General features: G+C 45.7%; 1 protein-coding gene across 7 annotated transcripts in view; it reads left to right on the top strand.

The window, feature by feature from the left end:
* osbpl8 (oxysterol binding protein-like 8) overlaps window positions 1-23,986 on the top strand; it is a 435,666-nt gene that overhangs the window by 218,442 nt on the left and 193,238 nt on the right. The window lies entirely within an intron of this gene.

Genomic DNA, 23,986 nt, shown 5'->3' with positions numbered 1-23,986 from the left:
CTGACAGGTACATACTTATCAAGGACACGCAGTAGCTGCTCTTTGAATAATCTCCACATTTCTATTGTGCCCATCCCCTGCAGTTTCCTTCCCCATCCTACGCATCCTAAATCTTGCCTAATCGCATCATAATTTCCTTTCCCCCAGCTATAATTCTTGCCCTGCGGTATATACCTGTCCCTGCCCATCGCTAAGGTAAACCTAACCGAATTGTGATCACTATCACCAAAGTGCTCACCTACATCTAAATCTAACACCTGGCCGGGTTCATTACCCAGTACCAAATCCAATGTGGCATCGCCCCTGGTCGGCCTGTCTACATAGTGTGTCAGAAAACCCTCCTGCACACACTGGACAAAAGCTGACCCATCTAAAGTACTCGAACTATAGTATTTCCAGTCGATATTTGGAAAGTTAAAGTCCCCCATAACAACTACCCTGTTACTCTCGCCCCTGTCGAGAATCATCTTCGCTATCCTTTCCTCTACATCTCTGGAACTATTTGGAGGTCGATAGAAAACTCCCAACAGGGTGTGACCTCTCCTCTCCTGTTTCTAACCTCGGCCCATACTACCTCAGTAGACGAGGCCTCAAACGTCCTTTCTGCCGCTGTAATACTCTCCTTGATTAACAATGCTACACCCCCCCCCTCTTTTACCATCTTCTCTGTTCTTACTGAAACATCTAAATCCCGGAACCTGCAACATCCATTCCTGCCCCTGCTCTACCCATGTCTCCGAAATGGCCACAACATCGAGATCCCAGGTACCAACCCATGCTGCAAGCTCACCCACCTTATTCCGGATGCTCCTGGCGTTGAAGTAGACACACTTTAAACCAAGTTCTTGCTTGCCAGTGCCCTCTTGCGTCCTTGTAACCTTATCCCTGACCTCACTACTCTCAACATCCTGTACACTGGAACTACAATTTAGGTTCCCATTCCCCTGCTGAATTAGTTTAAACCCCCCCCGAAGAGCACTAGCAAATCTCCCCCCCCAGGATATTGGTACCCCTCTGGTTCAGGTGAAGACCATCCTGTTTGTAGAGGTCCCACCTACCCCAGAAAGAGCCCCAATTATCCAGGAAACCAAAACCCTCCCTTCTACACCATCCCTGCAGCCACGTGTTCAACTCCTCTCTCTCCCTATTCCTCGCTTCGCTCTCACGTGGCATGGGCAACAACCCAGAGATAACAACTCGGTTTGTTGTCGCTCTAAGCTTCCACCCTAGCTCCCTGAATTTCTGCCTTAAATCCCCATCTCTCTTCCTACCTATGTCATTGGTGCCTATGTGGACCACGACTTGGGGCTGCTCCTCCTCCCCCTTAAGGATCCCAAAAACACGATCTGAGACATCACGAACCCTGGCACCTGGGAGGCAACACACCAACCGTGAGTCTCTCTCATTCCCACAGAACCTCCTATCTGTTCCCCTAACTATGGAGTCCCCAATGACCAATGCTCTGCTCCTCTTCCCCCTTCCCTTCTGAGCAACAGGGACAGACTCTGTGCCAGATACCTGTACCCCATTGCTTCCCCCTGGTAAGTCGTCCCCCGCAACAGTATCCAAAACAGTATACCTGTTGTTGAGGGAAACGGCCACAGGGGATCCCTGCACTGCCTGCTGGTTCCCTCTCCTCCTGACGGTAACCCATCTACCTACTTCTTTTACCTGAGGTGTGACTGCCTCCCTATAACTCCTCTCAATAACCCCCTCCGCCTCCCGAATGATCCGAAGTTCATCCAGCTCCAGTTCCCTAACGCGGTTCTCGAGGAGCTGGAGTTGGGTGCACTTCCCGCAGATGCAGTCAGCAGGGACACTCTTGGCGACCCTTACCTCCCACATTCTGCAGGAGGAACATTCAACTGCCTTAACCTCCATTCCCACTATTCTAAATTCCCAACAAATCTACTAAAAAACCAAAAAGAAAGTCAAAACTTGTTAGTTTAGCAATCCGACGGACAGAACTTTTTTTTTTGGTTAGAGGAGGAGGATGGGTGGGAGACACTACCCGAGTAGTGTTTCGGGTAAAGCAACCGCCCAAATATGTAACCTCACTTACCCAGCAGTCCCCTGGATCCTGAAGAACCAAGACAGCATGGAGTGGGCTTCGCCATCAGAATCTCCTTGCTCAGCATGATGGAGCCTCCCTCAAATGGCTCGGAACGTATGCTGTCCATCCGACTGCTCACCACCTCTGGTCCAGTACACCTACTCAGCATCTATGCTCCAACACTCTGCTCCCCACCTGAAGCTAAAGATCAGTTCTCCGAGGAACTCCATAACATCATTAGCAGCATCCCCAACACCGAACACCTATTCCTGCTGGGGGACTTTAATGCCAGGGTTGGGGCCGACCATGACTCATGGCCCTCCTGCCTTGGGCGCTATGGCGTTGGAAGGATGAATGAGAACGGGCAGAGACTGCTTGAGTTGTGTACCTATCATAACCTCTGCATCACCAACTCGTTCCTTCACACTAAACCCTGTCATCAGGTTTCATGGAGGCACCCAAGATCACATCGTTGGCACCAGCTAGACCTCATTGTCACAAGGCGAGCCTCCTTAAACAGTGTTCAAATCACACGGAGCTTCCACAGTGTGGACTGCGACACCGACCACTCCCTGGTGTGCAGCAAGGTTAGACCAAAGAAGTTGCATCATTCCAAGCAGAAGGGCCACCCGCGCATCAGCACGAGCAGAATTTCTCACCCACAGCTGTTAAAAAAGTTTCTAAATTCACTTGTAACAGCCCTTCAAAACACTCCCACAGGGGATGCTGAGACCAAGTGGGCCCACATCAGAGACGCCATCTATGAGTCAGCTTTGACCACCTGCGGCACAAGTGCGAAGAGAAATGCAGACTGGTTTCAATCTCATAATGCTGGAACCTGTCATAGCCGCTAAGCGTATTGCGCTGTTGAACTACAAGAAAGCCCCCAGCGAGTTAACATCCGCAGCACTTAAAGCAGCCAGAAGCACTGCACAAAGAACAGCCAGGCGCTGCGCAAACGACCACTGGCACCACCTATGCAGTCATATTCAGCTGGCCTCAGACACTGGAAACATCAGAGGAATGTATGGTGGCATGAAGAGAGCTTTTGGGCCAACCATCAAGAAGATCGCCCCCCTCAAATCTAAATCAGGGGACACAATCACTGACCAACACAAACAAATGGACCGCTGGGTTGAGCACTACCTAGAACTGTACTCCAGGGAGAATGCTGTCACTGAGACTGCCCTCAATGCAGCCCAGCCTCTACCAGTCATGGATGAGCTGGACATACAGCCAACCAAATCGGAACTCAGTGATGCCATTGATTCTCTAGCCAGTGGAAAAGCCCCTGGGAAGGACAGCATTACCCCTGAAATAATCAAGAGTGCCAAGCCTGCTATACTCTCAGCACTACATGAACTGCTATGCCTGTGCTGGGACGAGGGAGCAGTACCCCAGGACATGCGCGATGCCAATATCATCACCCTCTATAAAAACAAAGGTGACCGCGGTGACTGCAACAACTACCGTGGAATCTCCCTGCTCAGCATAGTGGGGAGAGTCTTTGCTTGAGTCACTCTGAACAGGCTCTAGAAGCCTGCCGAGCGCGTCTTCCCTGAGGCACAGTGTGGCTTTCGTGCAGAGAGATCGACCATTGACGTGCTGTTCTCCCTTCGTCAGATACAGGAGAAATGCCGTGAACAACAGATGCCCCTCTACATTGCTTTCATTGATCTCACCAAAGCCTTTGACCTCGTCAGCAGACGTGGTCTCTTCAGACTACTAGAAAAGATTGGATGCCCACCAATGCTACTAAGTATCATCACCTCATTCCATGACAATATGAAAGGCACAATTCAACATGGTGGCTCCTCATCAGAGCCCTTTCCTATCCTGAGTGGCGTGAACAGGGCTGTGTTCTCACACCCACACTTGTTGGGATTTTCTTCTCCCTGCTGCTTTCACATGCGTTCAAGTCCTCTGTAGAAGGAATTTTCCTCCACACAAGATCAGGAGGCAGGTTGTTCAACCTTGCCCATCTAAGAGCGAAGTCCAAAGTACGGAAAGTCCTCATCAGGGAACTCCTTTTTGCTGACGATGCTGCTTTAACATCTCACACTGAAGAGTGCCTGCAGAGTCTCATCGACAGGTTTGCGGCTGCCTGCAATGAATTTGGCCTAACCATCAGCCTCAAGAAAACGAACATCATGGGGCAGGACGTCAGAAATGCTCCATCCATCAATATTGGTGACCACGCTCTGGAAGTGGTTCAAGAGTTCACCTACCTAGGCTCAACTATCACCAGTAACCTGTCTCTAGATGCAGAAATCAACAAGCGCATGGGAAAGGCTTCCACTGCTATGTCCAGACTGGCCAAGAGAGTGTGGGAAAATGGCGCACTGACACGGAACACAAAAGTCCGAGTGTATCAGGCCTGTGTCCTCAGTACCTTGCTCTCTGGCAGCGAGGCCTGGACAACGTATGTCAGCCAAGAGCGACGTCTCAATTCATTCCATCTTCGCTGCCTCCGGAGAATACTTGGCATCAGGTGGCAGGACCGTATCTCCAACACAGAAGTCCTCGAGGCGGCCAACATCCCCAGCTTGTACACACTACTGAGTCAGCGGCGCTTGAGATGGCTTGGCGATGTGAGCCGCATGGAAGATGGCAGGATCCCCAAAGACACATTGTACAGCGAGCTCGCCACTGGTATCAGACCCACCGGCCATCCATGTCTCCGCTTTAAAGACGTTTGCAAACGCGACATGAAATCCTGTGACATTGATCACAAGTCGTGGGAGTCAGTTGCCAGCGTTCGCCAGAGCTGGCGGGCAGCCATAAAGACGGGGCTAAAATGTGGCGAGTCGAAGAGACTTAGCAGTTGGCAGGAAAAACGACAGAGGCGCAAGGGGAGAGCCAACTGTGCAACAGCCCCGACAAACAAATTTCTCTGCAGCACCTGTGGAAGAGCCTGTCACTCTAGAATTGGCGTTTATAGCCACTCCAGGCGCTGCTTCACAAACCACTGACCACCTCCAGGCGCTTATCCATCGTCTCTCGAGATAAGGAGGCCGAAGAAGATTAATTATTTAGATGAAAAGACTGATAGTAATGTATTTAAGTTTGCTGCTGATACAAAGTTAGGTGGGAAAGCAAGCTGTGAGGAGGGCACAGACTGCAGAGATAGAGACAGCTTAAGTGAGTGGGCAACAAGATGGCAGATGAAGTGTGAGGTTATTCACTTTCGTAGTAAGAATAGAAAAACAGAATTTTTAAAAAACGCATGAAACTTGTAAATGTTGATGTTCAGAGGGACCTGGGTTTACTTGTACAAGGAACGTAGTAAGTTAGCATGCAGGTACGCAAGCAATTAGGAAGGCAAATGGCATGTTGTCCTTTATTGGGATTGAAGTACAAGAATAAAGAAGTCTGGCTACAATTGTGCAGGGTTGTGGTGAGACCACAGATGGAGACTGTGTGCAATTTTTGGTCTCCATATTTAAGGAAGGGTATACTCACGTTGGAGGCGACACAGCGAATGTTCACTCGATTGGTCCTTGGGATGAGAAGATTGTCCCAAGATAGGAGGCTACATCAATTGGGTCTATATTCTCTGGAATTTAGAAGAATGAGAGGTGTTCTCATTGCTCATTGAAACAAACAAGATTCTGAAGAGGTTTGACTGGGTCGACACTGAGAGGTTGTTTTACCTGGCTGGGGAATCTAAAAACATGAGGGCACAGGCTCCACATAAGGTGCTGATCATTTCGGACTGAGTTGAGGAGACATTTCTTGACTCAAAGGCTTGTGAATCTTGGGAATTCTTTACCCCAGTGCATTGTGGATGCTCCATTGTTGACTATATTTAAGGTTGGGACGGACAGAGTTTTGGTCTCTTGGAATCAAGGGATATGGGGAATGGCAGAGTGGGCTCGACGGGCCGTATGGTCTATTCCTGCTCCTCTGTCTTTGTTCTTATGCTATTATGTAATTGTGTTGAGCAATAAGTTATGATCTGGAATGTACTGCCTGAAAAGGTGGGGGGGTGGAAGAAATGTTCGTAGTAACTTTCACAAGTGTATTAAGTATACACTTGAAAAGGAAACGTTTGCAGAGCTGTGGGGAAAAAGCAGGGATGGTCAGACTAATTGGACAGCTTTTTCAAAGAGCCAGCACAGGCGTGATGGGCCGAAAGGCCTCCTTTCTGTGCTGTAAGATTCTATGATGCTGCGCTTGTTTAGTTTTACCTGTCTATAAACAAAAAAGTGGCAAAGCCCTGGTGAAGAGATGTAGCTGCTTCCATGGAGGCAAATACAAGTTCTGAACTACAAGCGGGCCTTTGGGAAAAAAACAGTAATGTATGAATATGCAATGTCATTCAGGTAGTTAATGCTTTTACAGGGAAATGGCTCAGCATTTTGTGTTTATAACTCTTTATGCATCTATGCAGTCAGCTGGATAAGAAATGAACATGGCAGCTGGAGCAATTTTTTGTTTACAAGAAAAGTTGAAAATTGGTTGAAATTGAAGCCTTTCCAGTCATTATTTTGCTGTTTGGTCTTTGATGTATCCTTCAGTGACTCAATATTACTAAGTTGCAGAATTGAGCCAAAGAAGCATGACTCGTGACTGTCGGCCATGGCCTGATTTTAATGGGCTACACTTGATATTTAGTACGTTGCAATTTGTAACAAGCATTTTAATTATGGAAATTGTTTGAAATTAGATGCTTCAGTCTTCAACGAGAATAACATTGCTGATTTTTGACTAGCAAAACTGCAGAAACTTTTAGCTAATACTTTTGTTTCAGTCACCAGTGTTCCAGGTTTTACTGTGGTCATGAATAAGTCTTTTGTAACCCGGTGGTGCTGCGGCTGCAGTAGCGTTTGGCGCAGTGACTTTAGAGTGATAAAATAAGTAGTTTAGTAGCTGTTGGTTTTAAGTTATTATTTGTCAAAGGTCAGAAACATTTGCATTGATAAAAATTACATGATATAGGTACATTTTATTAACCCTGTCGACTCTGTAAAGTCCTCCTTACTAACATCCGGGGGCTTGTGCCAAGGTTGGGAGAGCTGTCCCACAGACTAGTCAAGCAACAGCCTGACATAGTCATACTCACGGAATCGTACCTGACAAACAATGTCCCAACACTTCCATCACCATCCCCGGGTATGTCCTGTCCCACCGGCAGGACAGACCCACCAGCGGTGGTGGCACAGTGGTATACAGTCGGGAGGGAGTTGCCCTGGGAGTCCTCAACATCGACTTTGGACCCCATGAAGTCTCATGGCATCAGGTCAAACATGGACAAGGAAACCTGCTGCAGATTACCACCTACTGCCCTCCCTCAGCTGATGAGTCAGTACTCCATGTTGAGCGCCACTTGGAGGAAGCACTGAGGGTGGCAAGGGCACAGAATGTACTCTGGGTGCGGGACTTCAATGTCCATCACCAAGAATGGCTTGGTAGCACCACTACTGACCGAGCTGGCCGAGTCCGAAAGGACATATCTGCTAGACTGGGTATGCGGCAGGTGGTGAGGGAACCAACAAGAGGGGAAAACATACTTGACCTTGTCTTCACCAATCTGCCTGCCGGAGATGCAGCTGTCCATGATAGTATTGGCGAGAGTGACCACTGCACAGTCCTTGTGGAGACGAAGTCCCGCCTTCACATTGAGGATACCCTCCTTCGTGTTGTGTGGCACGACCACCATGCTAAATGCGATAGATTTCGAACCGATCTAGCCATGCAAAATTGGGCATCCATGAGGTGCTGTTGGCCATCAGCAGCAGCAGAATTGTACTCAACCACAATCTGTTACCTCATGGCCTAGCATATCCCCCACTCTACCATTACCGTCAAGCCAGGAGACCAACCCTGGTTCAATGAAGAGTGCAGGAGGGAATGCCAGGAGCTGCACCAGGCATACCTCAAAATGAGGTGTCAGCTTGGTGAAGCTACAACACAGGACTATCTGCGGTGCCAAACTGCGTAAGCAGCATGCGATAGACCAAGCTAAGGGACCCCATAGCCAACGGATCAAATCTAAGCTCTGCAGTCCTGCCACATCCAGCCGTGAATGGTGGTGGACAATTAAACAACTAACTGCAGGAAATGGCTCCACAAATATCTCCATCCTCAATGATGGGGGAGCCCAGCACGTCAGTGCGAAAGATAAGGCTGAAGCATTTGCACCAATCTTCAGCCAGAAGTGCCGAGTTGATGATCCATCTCGGCCTCCACCTGAAGTCTGGCATCTGTGATGCTGGGGACATCAGCCAATTTGATTCACTCCGCATGATATCAAGAAATGACTGAAGGAACTGGATACTGCAAAGGCTATGGGCCCTGCCACTATTCCAGCAATAGTACTGAAGACCTGTGCTCCAGAACTTGCCGCGCCCCTAGCCAAGCTGTTCCAGTACAGCTACAACACTGGCATCTACCCGGCAATGTGGAAATTTGCCCAGGTATGTCCAACCAAGCAGGGCAAGTCCAACCTGACCAATTACCACCCCATCAGCCTCCTCTCAATCATCACCAAAGTGATGGAAGGTGTCATCAACAGTGCCATTAAGCGGCACTTGCTTAGCAATAACCTGCTCAGTGGCGCTCAGTTTGGGTTCCGCCAAGGCCACTCATTACAGTCTTGGTTCAAACATAGACAAAAGAGCTGAACTCAAGAGGTGAGGTGAGAGTGACTGCCCTTGACATCAAGGCAGCATTTGACCGAGTATGGCATCAAGGAGCCCGAGCAAAACTGAGGTCAATGGGAATCGGGGGAAAATCCTCCGCTGTCTGGAGTCATACCTAGCGCAAAGCAAGATGGTAGTGGTTGTTGGAGGTCAATCATCTGAGCTCCAGGACATCACTGTAGGAGTTGCTCAGGGTGGTGTCCTAGGCCCAACCATCTTCAGCTGATTCATCAATGACCTTCCTTCAATCATAAGATCAGAAGTGGGGATGTTCGCTGATGATTGCACAATGTTCAGCAACATTCGTCACTCCTCAGATACTGAAACGGTCAGTGTAGAAATGCAGCAAGACCTGGACAATATCCAGGCTTGGGCTGATAAGTGGCAAGTAACATTCACGCCACAAAAGTGCCAGGCAATGACCATCTCCAACAAGAGACAATCTAATCATCCCCTTGACATTCAATGACATTGCCATCGCTGAATCCCCCACTATCAACATCCTAGGGGCTACCATTGACCAGAAACTGAACTGGAGTAGCCATATAAATACCGTGGCTACAAAGGCAGGTCAGAGGCCAGGAATCCTGTGGCGAGGAACTCGCCTCCTGGAGTGTGATGGAATACTCTCCACTTGCCTGGATGGATGCAGCTCCAACAACACTCAAGAAGCTTGACACCATCCAGGACAAAGCAGCCTGCTTGATTGGCACCCCATCTATAAACATTCACTCCCTTCACCACCGACGCACAGTGGCAGCAGTGTGTGCCATCTACAAGATGCACTGCAGCAACGCACCAAGGCTCCTTACACAGCACCTTCCAAACCTGCGACATCTACCAACTAGAAGGACAAGGGCAGCAAATGCATGGGAACATCACTGCGTGCATGTTCCCCTCCTAGTCACACAGCATCCTGACTTGGAACTATAACGCCGTTCCTTCACTGTCGCTGGGTCAAAATCCTGGAACTCCCTTCCTAACAGCAATGTGGGTGCACCTACCCCACAATGGACTGCAGCGGTTCAAGAAGGCAGCTCAGCACCACCTTCTCGAGGGCAATTAGGGATGGGCAATAAATGCTGGCCTGCCCAGCGACGCCCACATCCCATGAATGAATTAAAAAAAAATTGTTAGTGAACTGAATAATCAGATTAATTAGTAATCTTTTAGTGAAAGATCCTCTGGGGAAGAGTGATCATAATATGATAGAATTTTAGAGTAATGTGGCTAAATCTGAAACTTATGGTCTCAAATTTAAACAAAGCCAATTGCCTAGGTATGAGGGGCAAGTTGGCTCGAATAGATTGGGAAATCAGATTCAAAGATATGACAGTCGATAAGCAATGGCAATTATTCATAATTCTCAACTAACATATGTACTCTTGAGTAGTAAAAGCTCCACAGGAAAGTGATCTAATCGTAACTAACTGGTGAACTTGAGGATAGTATTAGAGTAAAAGAAGTGGCCTGTAGTGTTGTTGAAATGTACTAAGCCTGAGGATTAGGAGGGTTTTAGAGATCAAGAATGAATGTCCAAGAAATTGGCTATGGGAGAAAATAGAATGCAGGAGTAAACTAGCTAGAAATAATAAAAAAAAGAGATTGTAAGAGCTTCAAGTATGTAAAAAGCAAGTGATTAGTGAAAGTAAATGTGGGCCCCTAGAGGCTGAGACAAGAGAAATTATCACGAGGAATAAGGAAATGGCAGTGATATTGAATAAATATTTGTGTCTGTGTTCACATTGGAAGGCAGACAAAACATAACAGAAATAGTGGGGAACAAAGGGTCAAACAAGAGTAAAGAACTTACAGTAACCAATATTATTAAAGAAAAACTACTGGAGAAATTAATGGGACTAAAAGCCGACAAATCCCCTGGATGTGATGACCTACATCGTTGGGTTTTAAAAGAGGTGGCTATAGAGTTGTGGATACATTGGTTTTTATCTTCCCTAATTCCCAAGATTCTTGAACATTCCCTGGAGATTAGAAGATTGCAAATGTAACCCGCTATTCAAGAAAGGAGGGAGAGAGATAATGGAATTATAGGCCAGTTAATCTGACATCAGTAGTAGGGAAAATGCTAGAATCTATTATGAGGCATGTTGTAACAGGGCACTTGTAAACAAAAACAAAAAAATCAGGCAGATGCAACACTGTTTTATGAAAAGGAAATCATATTTGACAAATAGTCAAGGAGTTATACAGCACAGAAACAGGCCATTCGGCCCATTGTGTCTGCCAGCCATCAAGGAAATAACTGTTCGAATTCCATTTGTATACTATGGCATTTCAAGTGCTTATGTAAATACTTGTTAAATGTTGTGAGGGTTCTTGCCTCTACCACCTCTTCAGGCAGTGCGTTCCAGATTCCAACCACCCTCTGAGTGAGAACATTTTTCCTCAAATCCCCTCTTAAACCTCCTGCCCCTTACCGTAAATCTATGCCCCTGTTTATTGACCCCTCCGCTAAGGGAAAAAGTTTCTTTCTATCTAACATTTCAATGCCCCTCATAATTTTGTATACCTCAATCATGTCTCCCCTCAGCCTTTTCTGCTCTAAGGAAAACAACCCTAGCCTTTTCAGTCTCTCTTCATAGCTGAAATGCTCCAGCCCAGGCAACATCCTGGTGAATCTCCTCTGTACCGTCTCCAGGGCAATCACATCCTTCCTATAGTGTGATGCCCAGAACTGTACACAGTACTCCAGCTATGGCCTAACTTGCGTTTTATACAGCTCCATCATAACCTCCCTGTTCTTATATTCTATGCCTTGGCTAATAAAGGCAAGTATCCCATATGCCTTCCTAACCACCTTATCTACCTGTGCTGCTGCCTTCAGTGATCTTATGGACAAGTGCACCAAGGTTCCTCTAACCCTCTGTACTTGCTCGAGTCCTACCATCCATTGTATGTTCCCTTGCCTTGTTAGTCCTCCCAAAATGCATCACCTCACACTTCTCAGGATTAAATTCCATTTGCCACTGTTCCACCCATCTTCCCAGCCCATCCTGTAATCTAAGGCTTTCCTCCTCACTATTTACGACACCACCAATTTTCATGTCATCTACGAACTTACTGATCATACCTCCTATATTCACATCTAAATCATTAATGTACACTACAAACAGCGAGGGTCCCAGCACCGATCCCTGCGGTACACCACTGGTCACAGGCTTGCACTCGCAAAAAAACCCTCGACCATCACCCTGTCACTAAGCCACTTTTGCATCCAAATTGCCCTGGATCCCATGAGCTCCTACCTTCTTAACCAATCTCCCATGCGGGACTTTATCAAAAGCCTTATTGAAGTCCATGTTGACTACATCAACTGCTTTACCCACTTCTAGTCACCGCCTTGAAAAATTCAATCAAGTTAGTTAGACCGGATCTCCCCCTGACAAAGCCTTGCTGACTATTCCTGATTAATCTCTGCCTCCAAGTGGAGATTAATCCTGTCCCTCAGAATTTTTTCCAGTAGTTTCCCAACCACTGATGTTTGAGTTTTTTGTTTCAGAAGGGTAGCAAGGATAATTCAGGAAATTACAGGCCAGTGAGCCTTACATCAGTGGTAGGGAAATTATTAGAGAGGATTATTCGGGACAGGATTTACTCCCATTTGGAAACAAATGAACTTATTAGCGAGAGACAGCATGGTTTTGTGAAGGGGAGGTCGTGTCTTACTAATTTGATTGAGTTTTTTGCGAAAGTGACAAGGATGATTGATGAAGGAAGGGCAGTGGATGTTATCTATATGGACTTCAGTAAAGCCTTTGACAAGGTTCCTCATGGCAGACTGGTACAAAAGGTGAAGTCACACGGGATCAGAGGTGAGCTGGCAAGATGGATACAGAACTGGCTCAGTCATAGAAGACAGAGGGTAGCAGTGGAAGGGTGCTTTTCTGAATGGAGGGATGTGACTAGTGGTGTTCCGCAGGGATCAGTGATGGGACTTTTGCTGTTTGTAGTATATATAAATGATTTGGAGGAAAATGTAGCTGATCTGATTAGTAAGTTTGCGGACGACACAAAGGTTGGTGGAGTTGCGGACAGTGTTGAGGATTGTCAGAGGATACAGCAGGATATAGATCGGTTGGAGACTTGGGCGGAGAAATGGCAGATGGAGTTTAATCCGGACAAATGTGAGGTAATGCATTTTGGAAGGTCTAACACAGGTGGGAAGTGTACAGTAAATGGCAGAACCCTGAGGAGTATTGACAGGCAGAGAGATCTGGGCATACAGGTCCACAGGTCACTGAAAGTGGCAACGCAGGTGGATAAGGTAGTCAAGAAGGCATACAGCATGCTTGCCTTCATCGGTCGGGGCATAGAGTATAAAAATTGGCAAGTCATGCTGCAGCTGTACTGAACTTTAGGCCACACTTGGAATATTGCGTGCAATTCTGGTCGCCACACTACCAGAAGGATGTGGAGGCTTTGGAGAGGGTACAGAAGAGGTTTCCCAGGATGTTGCCTGGTCTGGAGGGCATTAGCTATGAGGAGAGGTTGGATAAACTCGGATTGTTTTCACTGGAACGACGGAGGTGGAGGGGCGACATGATAGAGGTTTACAAAGTTATGAGCGGCATGGACAGAGTGGATAGTCAGAAGCTTTTTCCCAGGGTGGAAGAGTCAGTTACTAGGGGACATAAGTTTACGGTGAGTGGGGCAAAGTTTAGAGGGGATGTGCGAGGCAAGTTCTTTACACAGAGGGTGGTGAGTGCCTGGAACTTACTGCCTGGGGAGGTGGTGGAAGCAGGTACAATAGCGACGTTTAAGAGGCATCTTGACAAATACATGAATAGGATGGGAATAGAGGGATACGCTCCCCGGAAGTGCAGAAGGTTTTAGTTTAGGCAGGCATCAAGATCGGCGTAGGCTTGGAGGGCCGAATGGCCTGTTCCTGTGCTGTACTGTTCTTTGTTCTTAGTATACTGTATTCTCTGCTCACAAATGCGGTCTACTCTACCTTCGGAAGACCAAACGCAGACTGGGTGACCGCTTTGCAGAACACCTCTGCTTGGTGACATTTCTGTCCTTGGTCTAGTGAGGTGTTCCAATGAAGCTTAATGTAAGCTCAGGAACAGCTCCTCATCTTGCATTTAGGCACTTTGCAGCTTTCTGGACTGAACTTTGAGTTCAACAGTTTCTGACCGTAATCTCTGCCCCCCATTTTGATTCCTTTTCTTTGCATGTTTTGGTCCTGTCTTGTTTTTACTTTCAGATGGCAGCTATTCATTATTCTGCCACTCACACCTCTGGACACATCTTTTGTTTCTTTACTTGTCCATTATTACTTCCTTTGGCTCTGCTTCACCAAGTGTTTTGTCATTTAATGCCTGCCATGCTCCGCCCTGTCACAGCCCTTCCCTTTGGTACTTTTTCTACCCTCCCCCATTTTACCTGCTTAAGACATATTACATTTCTAACTGTCAGGAAAACCCTATATGCCAAATGGGACATATTAATTTCATTGGTTGGAAACGTACATTAGACTTTTAATTGAAAAATCCTACAAGTTAACTTTTTAAAAAAACTACCAGCTAAGATGGTTACTGCAGTTGACCTTTGAAACACCGGGAGGGTGAACTGGAGATGAAAAGTCTAACAAGATCAGCCAGAACAATGGCTTGCCCTAAGTGATTGAATTACCAAGAATGGCTTTATCAGCAAGGCTGTCAAGGCCATTCCCAGCCATTGACTTTGAAAGAGCCAACTCCCTCCAAGTGTGGATGGACATTGTTGGGCATGCAGCACCTTGAATTTCATCAGAAGATTCCAGAAAAAACCTCATTGGAAACAAAGGGGAATGATAGATCCATGTGACTGCCGGCTCATCTCTGAGGAAACTGAAGTTTTGTGACACAGACAGCAGACGAGATAGCTGAAAAGGCAGCAACGAAAGTGGTAGCTGCTCCCCTGTGTTTCCCTCTCTCTTTCTCTCTCCCTTCCCCCAGAAAGTATCAAGAAAGGAACCGGCCCCTTCAGGCCTACAGACCGCTACAGCCAGCCACCAGGGGAAGAGAATCAACAATCAATTCTGCCTTCAGGGTCCCTGAGCAAAGCGAGCCAACCGCAGTGCACTTGGACCAGCGAGGACTTCAAGACTACAGCCTCAGCCAAGGACTACGGGACTTCCAGGCTGTATTTAAGTTCCATTTATTCCGCACTTCAATCCAACCACTAAATCTGTTTCCCTCTGTAATCTATTTGTATGTGTGTGAGACTCTCGTGTGAATGTGTGCGAGAATGTGTAGCGTATTTTTTGTGTTTTAAATCAGGTTAGAGCGTTAAGTGTAATAAACTTGCGTCTTTCTTCTTTAAACTCAAGTAAACCTGTCTGATTGGTTCTTTGCAATTACATTAGAGGAGTAAGGTAAAACACTCACTCTGATGGTAAACATAACCATTGTTATTAAAACAAAACAGAATAAACCCTGTTGTGGTCAAACAAGAGAAGGGGCTCAAGGGGAGCCCAAGACCCCCTCCTCACCTGGCCGTAACATAACTTTTCTCAGTTCTGATGAAAGGTCAGCGACCTGAAGCGTTGACTGTTGTTCTCTTCACAGATGTTGCTTGACCTGCTGAGTCTTCCCAGCAATTTTTGTTTTTATTTGCAGCATTATTTCCTTCATTTTGTATTCCAACCCTCGAGATAGAACTCATTTCATTAGCCTTTTGATTACTTTTTGTATCTGCTTTACAGTAAACAAAGTACTTCTGAAGTATAATTACTGTTGTAAGGTAGGGAAGTGGGCAGTCTATTTGCACACAGCAGGTCATAAAGAAGCTCAATAATTTCCATATTCGGTGTCTGCAGCTCGTTATGGTTGTATCCTGGCAGGATTAAATCACAAATCCGGCAGTCCTCACAAAGGCAGAGCTCCCAAGTGAGTTGGCACTATTCAAACAGAGGTGGCTTCGGTGATCAGACACGTCTGCAGGATGGAAGATGGCCACATATGCAAGGACCTTGTGTATGATGAGGTAGCTGGGGCCATTGGGGCGCCCAAAGCTCCACTTCAAGGATGCTTGCAAGTGTGACATGAAGCCTCTAAACATCGACTATTGCACATGAGAGTCACCAGCTGGCGAAAGAGGGAAATGGCGACACATCCTGTGGACTGGTGTGCACTACCATGACGACCAGTGATTACAGCAGCTTGGCAACAGGCTCTAACGCCAAAAACAACAACTCACAGCGTCATTTGGCTGCTTCACTTGCAGGACTTGTGACAGAACCTGCCTCTCGAGGATTGGCCTTCACAGCCATCAGCAAAGGTGCACCAAGAGAAGACACCCCACCAAAATGGATTGTTTGCTGCCTGTCCATCATCTTTTGGAGATGGAAGGATGCCAACACAAGGTCATATAGTCATTTACAGTGTAGAAGGAGGCCATTCGGCCCATCAAGTCCATGCTGGCTCTCTGCAGAGCAATCCATTCAGTCCCATTCCTCCGCTTGATCCCCGTAGCCCTGCAAGTTTACTTCCTTCAAGTGGCAAATCAATTACCTTTTGACATCATTGATTGTTCCTTCTTCCACCACCCTCGTGGGCAGCGAGTTCCAGCTCATTACCACTTGCTGCAAAAAAAGTTCTTCCTCACATATCCCCTGCATCTCTTGCTCAAAACCTTCAATCTTTGTCCCCGAGTCTTTGTACTATCAACTAATGGGAACAGCTTTTTGTCTACCTTAGTTAAGCCTGTCAGAATCTTGTACACCTTTACCAAGTTCCCTCAATTTCCTTTGCTCTAAGGAGGACAACCCTAGCTTTTCCAGCCTAATCTTGTCAGTAAAATCCCCCATCCCTGTAACCATTCTGCTAAATCTCCTCTGCACCCTCACATCCTTCCTAAAATGTGGTGACCAGAACTGGACGCAGTATTTTAGTTGGGGCCTAACTACTAGAGCTTTATAAAGGTTCAGCATAACTTCCCTGCTTTTATACTCAGTCCTGCATTTATGAAGCGCAGGATCCCATATGCTTTGCTAATCACTCTCTCAATATGTCCTGCCACCTTCAAAGATCTTTGCACATGCACCCCCAGGTCCTTCTGTTTCTGCACACTCTTAGAACTGTGCCATTATGTCTTTTTTGCCTCACCAAAATGCATCACTTCACATTTCTCTGTATTAAATTCCAACTATCACTTGTCTGCCCATTCTGCTAGCCTATCTCTGTCCTGTTGCAGGTGATTCGTATCCTCCACATTTGGTATCATCGGCAAATTTTGAAATTCTACTCTGTATTCCAAGATCCAAGTCATTTATATATTGCAAAAAATGCAGTGGTCCTGGCACTGACCCTTGGGGAACACCACTGTCTAGAAACCAGCAAAGGGCCACCAAAAAGTTGTTAATAAAAAGAGAAAAAAATAGCATGAGAGTAAACTAGCAAGCATTATAAAAACAGATTGTAAAAACTTTTATAAGTACATAAAAAGGATGACAGCAGCTAAAGTAGACGTTGGTTCCGTAGAGGCTGAAACAGGAGAAATCATGGGGAATGCGGAAATGGCAGAAGCATTGATCAAATGTTTTGTGTCTGCCTTCCCAGTAGAAGACACAAGTTACATACCAGAAATGGACAGTAACCTAGGGGTTATTATGAGTGAAGAAATTAAGGATATTGATATCAGCTGAGAAAAAGTACTGGAGAAACTGGAGAAATTTGAGGGATTAAAATCTGACAAGTCCCTGGGGTCAGATGGCCTACATCCTAGGGTTCCAAAAGAGATAGCTGCAGAGATAGTGGATGTGCTGGCTACGATTTTCCAAAATTCTTCAGACTCGGAAATGGTCCCGTCAGATAAGAAGTTGGCAACTGTTACAGTGCTTTTTAAGAAAGGAGGAAGAGAGAAAACAGGGAATTACAGGCCACTTAGCTTAACATCAGTCGTTGGGAGCATGCTGGAAAATATTATAAAGAAGTCTTAACATTACACTAAGTAAGGCATAGTATGATTAGAACATGTCAGCATGGTTTTACTAAGGGGCAATTAGGCATGGGCAATTGATGCTAGCCTAGCCAGCAACACCCACATCCCAGGAACGAATTTAAAAAAAAATCCTGTTAGACAAATTTATTAGTTTTTTTGAGATTGTAACTAGTAGGGTAGATAAAGGGGAACCTAAATTTTCAAAAGTCATTCGATAAGGTGCCACAAGAAGATTAATTGGCAAGTTAAGGGCTCATCGTGTTGGGGGTATTATATTAGTGTGGATAGAAGATTGGTTACCAGACAGGAAGCAGAGAGTAGACATGAATGGGGCATTTTCAAGTTGGCAGGCAGTAAATAGTGGAGTGCCACAAGGATGAGTGCTCGGGCCTCAGCTATTTACACTCTATATTAATGACTTAGACGAAGAGACAGAGAGAAATGTGAAAGCAAAATACTGCGGATGCTGGAAATCTGAAATAAAAACGAGAAATGCTGGAACCACTCAGCAAGTCTGGCAGCATCTGTGAAAAGAGAAGCAGAGTTAACGTTTCGGGTCAGTGACCCTTCCGAAGAAGACCCGAAATGTTAACTCTGCTTCTCTTTTCACAGATGCTGCCAGACCTGTTGAGTGGTTCCAGCATTTCTTGTTTTTATTTTATATTAGAGAGAAATGTATCTACGTTTGGTGATGATACAAAGCTCGGTGGAAAGGTAAGCTGCGGGGAGGACATCGAGAGGCTGCAAAGAGATATAGACAGGTTAAGTGAGTGGGCAACAAGATGGCAAGTGGATTATAATGTAGGGAAGTGTGAAGTTGTTTACTTTGGTTGTAAAATTAGAAAAGCAGAATATTTTGAGAAGTGTGAGGTGATGCATTTTGGGAGGACTAACAAGGCAAGGGAATATACAATGGGTGATAGGACCCTAGGAAGTACAGAGGGTCAGAGGGACCTTGGTGTACTTGTCCACAGATCACTGAAGGCAGCAGCACAGGTAGTTAAGGTGGTTAGGAAGGCATATGGGATACTTGCCTTTATTAGCCGGGGCATAGAATATAAGAGCAGGGAGGTTATGATGGAGCTGTATAAAATGCTAGCTAGGCCACAGCTGGAGTACTGAGTACAGTTCTGGGCACCACACTATAGGAAGGATGTGATCGTACTGGAGAGGGTGCAGAGGATATTCACCAGGATGTTGCCTGGGCTGGAGCATTTCAGCTATGAAGAAAGACTGGATAGGCTTGGGTTGTTTTCCTTAGAGCAGAGAAGGCTGAGGGGCGACCTGATTGAGGTATACAAAATTATGAGGGGCATAGATAGGGTAGATAGGAACAAACCTTTTCCCTTAGCGGAGGTGTCAGTAACCAGAAGACATAGATTTAAGGTAAGGGGCAGGAGGTTTAGAGGGGAATTGAGGAAAATGTTTTCACCCAGAGTGGGGGTTGGAATCTGGAACATACTGCCTGAAGGCATGGTAGAGGCAGGAACCCTTTGAACATTTGAGAAGTATTTAGATGAGCACATGAAACGCCATAGCATACAAGGCCACTGGTCATGTGCTGGAAAATGGGATTAGAATAGATAGGTGCTTGATGGCCGGCACAGACACGATGGGCCGAAGTATCTGTTTCTGTGCTGTACAACTCTACGACTCTTTTTAAGAGGTGTGAAACTGGTAAGTGTTGACGTTCAGAGAGACTTGGGGGTACTCGTACAAGGAACGCACAAAGTTAACATGCAGGTGTAGCAGGCTATTAGGAAAGCAAATGGCATGTTGGCCTTTATTGCAAGGGGATTGGAGTACAGGAATCAAGAAGTCTTACTAAAATTGTACAGGGCTTTGGTGAGACTGCACCTGGAATACTGTGTGCAGTTTTGGTCTCCACATTTAAGAAAGGATATACTTGCACTGGAGGCAGTGCAGCGAAGATTTACTAAATTGGTCCCTGGGTTGAGGGGGTTGTCCTATGATGAGAGGCTGAGTAAATTGTGCCTATATTTTCTGGAGTTTAGAAGAATGAGAGGTGATTTAATTGAGACATACAAGATTCTGAAAGGGCTTGCTAGGGTAGAAGCTGAGAGATTGTTTCGACTGATCGGGGAATCTAGAACGCATGGGCACAGTCTCAGGATTATGGGTCAATCATTCAGGACTGTGGTGAGAAATTGCTACACTCAAAGGTTTGTGAATCTTTGGAATTCTCTACCCCAGAGGGTTGTGGATGCTCCGTCATTGAATACATTTAAGGCTGGGATAGTTAGATAGATTTTTGGTTTCGCAGTGAATCAAGGGATATGGGGAGCAGGCAGGAAATGGAATTGATGCCCAAGATCAGCCATGATCGTATTGCATGGCAGAGCAGACTCGATGGGCCATATGTTCTACTTCTGCTATTTCTTGTGCTCTTGTGTCTACCTTATCCAAACCTGTCATAATCTTTTACAGCTCTGTCATACTTCCTCACAATCTCCTTTGCTACAAGGAAAGCAGCCTCAGCATCTCCAACTGACCTTGTAGCTAAACTCCCTCATCTTTATAACCATTTTGATGAACCTTTGCAGCTTGTTACTATATCAGTGACACTGTAAATGTTGAAATTTGAGATATGAACTCCCAGACCAATTCAAAGAATTACTCAACAAGATTTCACATTTTAAGGCTATTATAAAAACTAAGCTAAGAGAAATTCCTATTACCTAAATAGTACTTTGTAAGTAGCTGATAACACCAAATTACAAAGAAAAGTATTTACCTAATACAACACTTGAAAACCACACACCGCACTTCTACGTTACACAGTCCTCCTTGATGGTGAAATCTTTGCAGTTAAAAGTCCCAAACTCCTCACAGTTGCAATGGGTTAGATATCCCAGACCTTACTCAAAGTCCGTGTTCTCTTCGCTCACTTCTCCGAGTACTTTTGATTTGGACGTCTGTGAATGAGATGTTTCCTGATGATACTGTTGGTCTTTTACTTCTCCTCAAACCTCAACTTTCAAAACAGGTTCAAGTCTTTGCAGCCTTTTACTGTATCAGTCGTCTCTGAGACCAGGTGTTCCCTCTCTCGCCCTTGAAACTGCAGCCACAGGTCTCCTTTCTTAAAGCCTGTCTGACTTCAGAAAATCTGTCAAATTTATCTGTAATGAAAAGCCAATCGGTCATTGTCCTTTTTCCAATATGCAAAGTCCACAAGTCTGGCATCAGCAGAGCCTTTTGGGCTTTTCATTGTTTCCAGGTGTTAGCAGCTGCCATGCAAAGTTACATCCTCAGAATCACTGACTTTGTTTATGCTGAAAGTCTGGGAGGGTGAAATGCATTGTTCTTCAGGTGTTATACTCCTCTAGTCTCTGCTTTTCAAGTAAGTCTTTGATCTGGTATCTTTGTTGCCTTGGTAACCAAGATTTCTGTCTGGTCTTTAAGCAGAGTTGATGTGAGGTCTGGCTCCATCTTAAACTTTTAAAAATCACAGTTTTTAAAACAACATCATGTTACAATGTCCAGTGTTCATAACCCTCTCAAGGACCCTTACGTCCTGCCCAAAGTGTGGTGACCAGAACTGGATACAATACTCTACTTGTGGCCACACTAGAGCTTTATCAAGGTTCAGCATAACTTTGCTACTTTTGTGTTCAATCCTCTATTTACGAAGCCCAAGATCCCATATGCTTTTCTAACCATTCCTGGCATCTTCAAAGATCTGTGCACCCCGGGTCCCTCTGTCCCCGCACACTCTTTAGAACTGTGCCATTAAGTCTATATGATCTCTCCCCATTCCTTCTGCCAAAATGCATCACCTCACACTTTCTATTAAATTTCATTTGCCACTTGTCTGCCCATTCTGCATGGCTGTCTATCCTGTTGCATTCAATTTGAATCATCCTCACTGATTGCCACACTTCCAAGTTTGGTATCACAAAATTTTGAAATGTTACTCTCTATTCCAATATCCAAGTCATTTATATACATCAGCTGATGAATCTGTACTCCTCCACATTGAACATCACTTGGAGGAAGCACTGAGAGTGGCAAGGGCACGTAATATACTCTGGATGGGGGCTTCAATGCCCATCACCAAGTCTGGCTCGGTGGCACCACAACTGACCAAGCTGGCCGAGTCCTAAAGGACATAGTTGCTAGACTGAGTCTGCATCAGGTGGTGAGGAAACCAACAAGAGGGAAAAACATACTTGCCCTCGTCCTCACCAATCTGCCTGCCACAGATGTCCATGACTGTATTGGTAGGAGTGACCACTGCACAGTCCATGTGGAGACAAAGTCACATCTTCACATTGAAGATACCCTCCATAGTGTTGTGTGGCACAACCACCGTGCTAAATGGGATAGATTTCGAACAGATCTCGCAACGCAAAACTGGGCATCCATGAGGCGCTGTGGGCCATCATCAGCAGCAGCAGAATTGTATTCAACCACAATCTGTAACCTCGTGGCCCTGTATATTCCTCACTCTACCATTACCATCAAGCCGGGGGTTCAACCCGGGTTCAATGAGGAGTGCAGGAGGTGCACCAGGCATACTTCAAAATGAAGTGTCAACTGGGTGAATCTACAACACAGGACTACTTGCATGCCAAACAGTGGAAGCAGCATGTGATGGAGCTGAGCGATTCCATAACCAATGGATCAGATCTAAGCTCTGCAGTCCTGCCACATCCAGTTGTGAATTGTGGTGGACACCTAACTGGAGGAGGTGGCTCCACAAATATCCCTATCCTCAAATGATGGGGGAACCCAGCACATCAGTACAAAAGATCAGGCTGAAGCATTTGCAACAATCTTCAGCCAGAAGTGTCGAGTTGATGATCCATCTCGGCCTCCTCCTCAAGTCGCCAACATTACTTGCCACTCTGCAGCCAATTCGATTCACTACACGTGATATCAAGTAAATGACTGAAGGCATTGGATACTGCAAAGGCTATGGGCCCTGACAATATTCCGGCAATAGTACAGAAGACCTCTGCTCCAGTACTAGCCATGCCCCTAGTTAAGCTGTTCCAGTACAGCTACAACACTAGCATCTCACTCGGTGTTGCGACCGCTCAGGACAAAGCCTCCAATCAAAATATACGATTCTGGTTGTGGTGGGAGAAATGCAACGTTAATTTAATCCTGTTGTTCCACAGGTCGCATCATATATCTTTAAGCTTTCCAAATTGAAGAAAGCAGCAGCCGAATTGAAACAATCCAGTAACCCCTGAATGAAGCGAACTAAACCAGGGATCTTTAGATATCAACAAATTAACTGCTAATGAAAAAAACTAAAATTGCAAACACTACTATGCTAAACCAATATCTAAAGACCTTTTTTAAAAAACTAACTCCTGCATTCGCATACATATACTCAAACTAGCAGTCGTTTGGTTTTTAATTAGCTGCCCGAAAAAATAGAAACAGTAAAGTCTTTGCAGATTACACTTCTGACAAACGGTCTTCTAATTCAACACAGTCAAAGTTCACTTGCAGTGTTCCAAGGTCCGATGAATCTGAAGACCCTTCCAAAGAAAGGAATTCAGCATTCAGTTCAGCAGTTCTAGTATTAAACTCTTTTTTTCAGCAATGAACACAGTAGATCAACAATTTGTTATTTCTTTAAGAAATCAATCTGGTTTGAAGGTTTTTTTTTAGAATTTTAAGAGAAAAACTACCCAGGGTCGAAATTGACTTAGAGAGAGCTCTCCTATTTCCTTCACATGCTGGATCCGTCTGTTAATTGTGTGTCTCTGCTAGCCAGTTTTAAAGTCAAAATGGATGCATTGAAGTCTTGTTCTCCCTCTCTGTATGGTTGTTTGGCTTACAGTCTCTGGAGCTTGCTGCCTTAAAGAAGTACTGATCTTTTACAGCCTTAAAGGCGCACTGCAATATTTCCTGAGGAGAAAAAACGCAGGATTGTGACACCGGCAATGTGTAAGATTGCCCAGGTATGTACTGTACACACAATGCAGGACAAATCCAACCCGTCCAATTACCACTCCATCAGTCTACCCTCGATCATCAGTAAAGCGATGGAAGGACAGTGCTATCAAGCGGCACTTACTTAGCCATAACCTGCTCAGTTGAGTTCAGCCAGGGCCACTCAGCACCTGACCTCATTACAGCCTTGGCTCAAACATGGACAAAAGAGCTGAACTCAAGGGGTGAGGTGAGAATGACTGTCCTTGACATCAAGGCAGAATTTAACCGAGTATGGCAACAAGGAGCGCGAGCAAAACTGAAGTCAGTGGGAATCAGGGGGAAAACTCTTGGTTGGTTGGAGCCATACCTAGCGCAAAGGAAGATGGTTATGGTTGTTGGAGGTCAATCATCTCAGTTCCAGGACATCACT

This window comes from Heterodontus francisci, chromosome 18, assembly GCF_036365525.1.
Source record: "Heterodontus francisci isolate sHetFra1 chromosome 18, sHetFra1.hap1, whole genome shotgun sequence".
Classification (NCBI taxonomy): domain Eukaryota; kingdom Metazoa; phylum Chordata; class Chondrichthyes; order Heterodontiformes; family Heterodontidae; genus Heterodontus; species Heterodontus francisci.
Note: the sequence above shows the minus strand (reverse complement) of the source record. Positions and strands in the feature narration are given on the sequence as shown.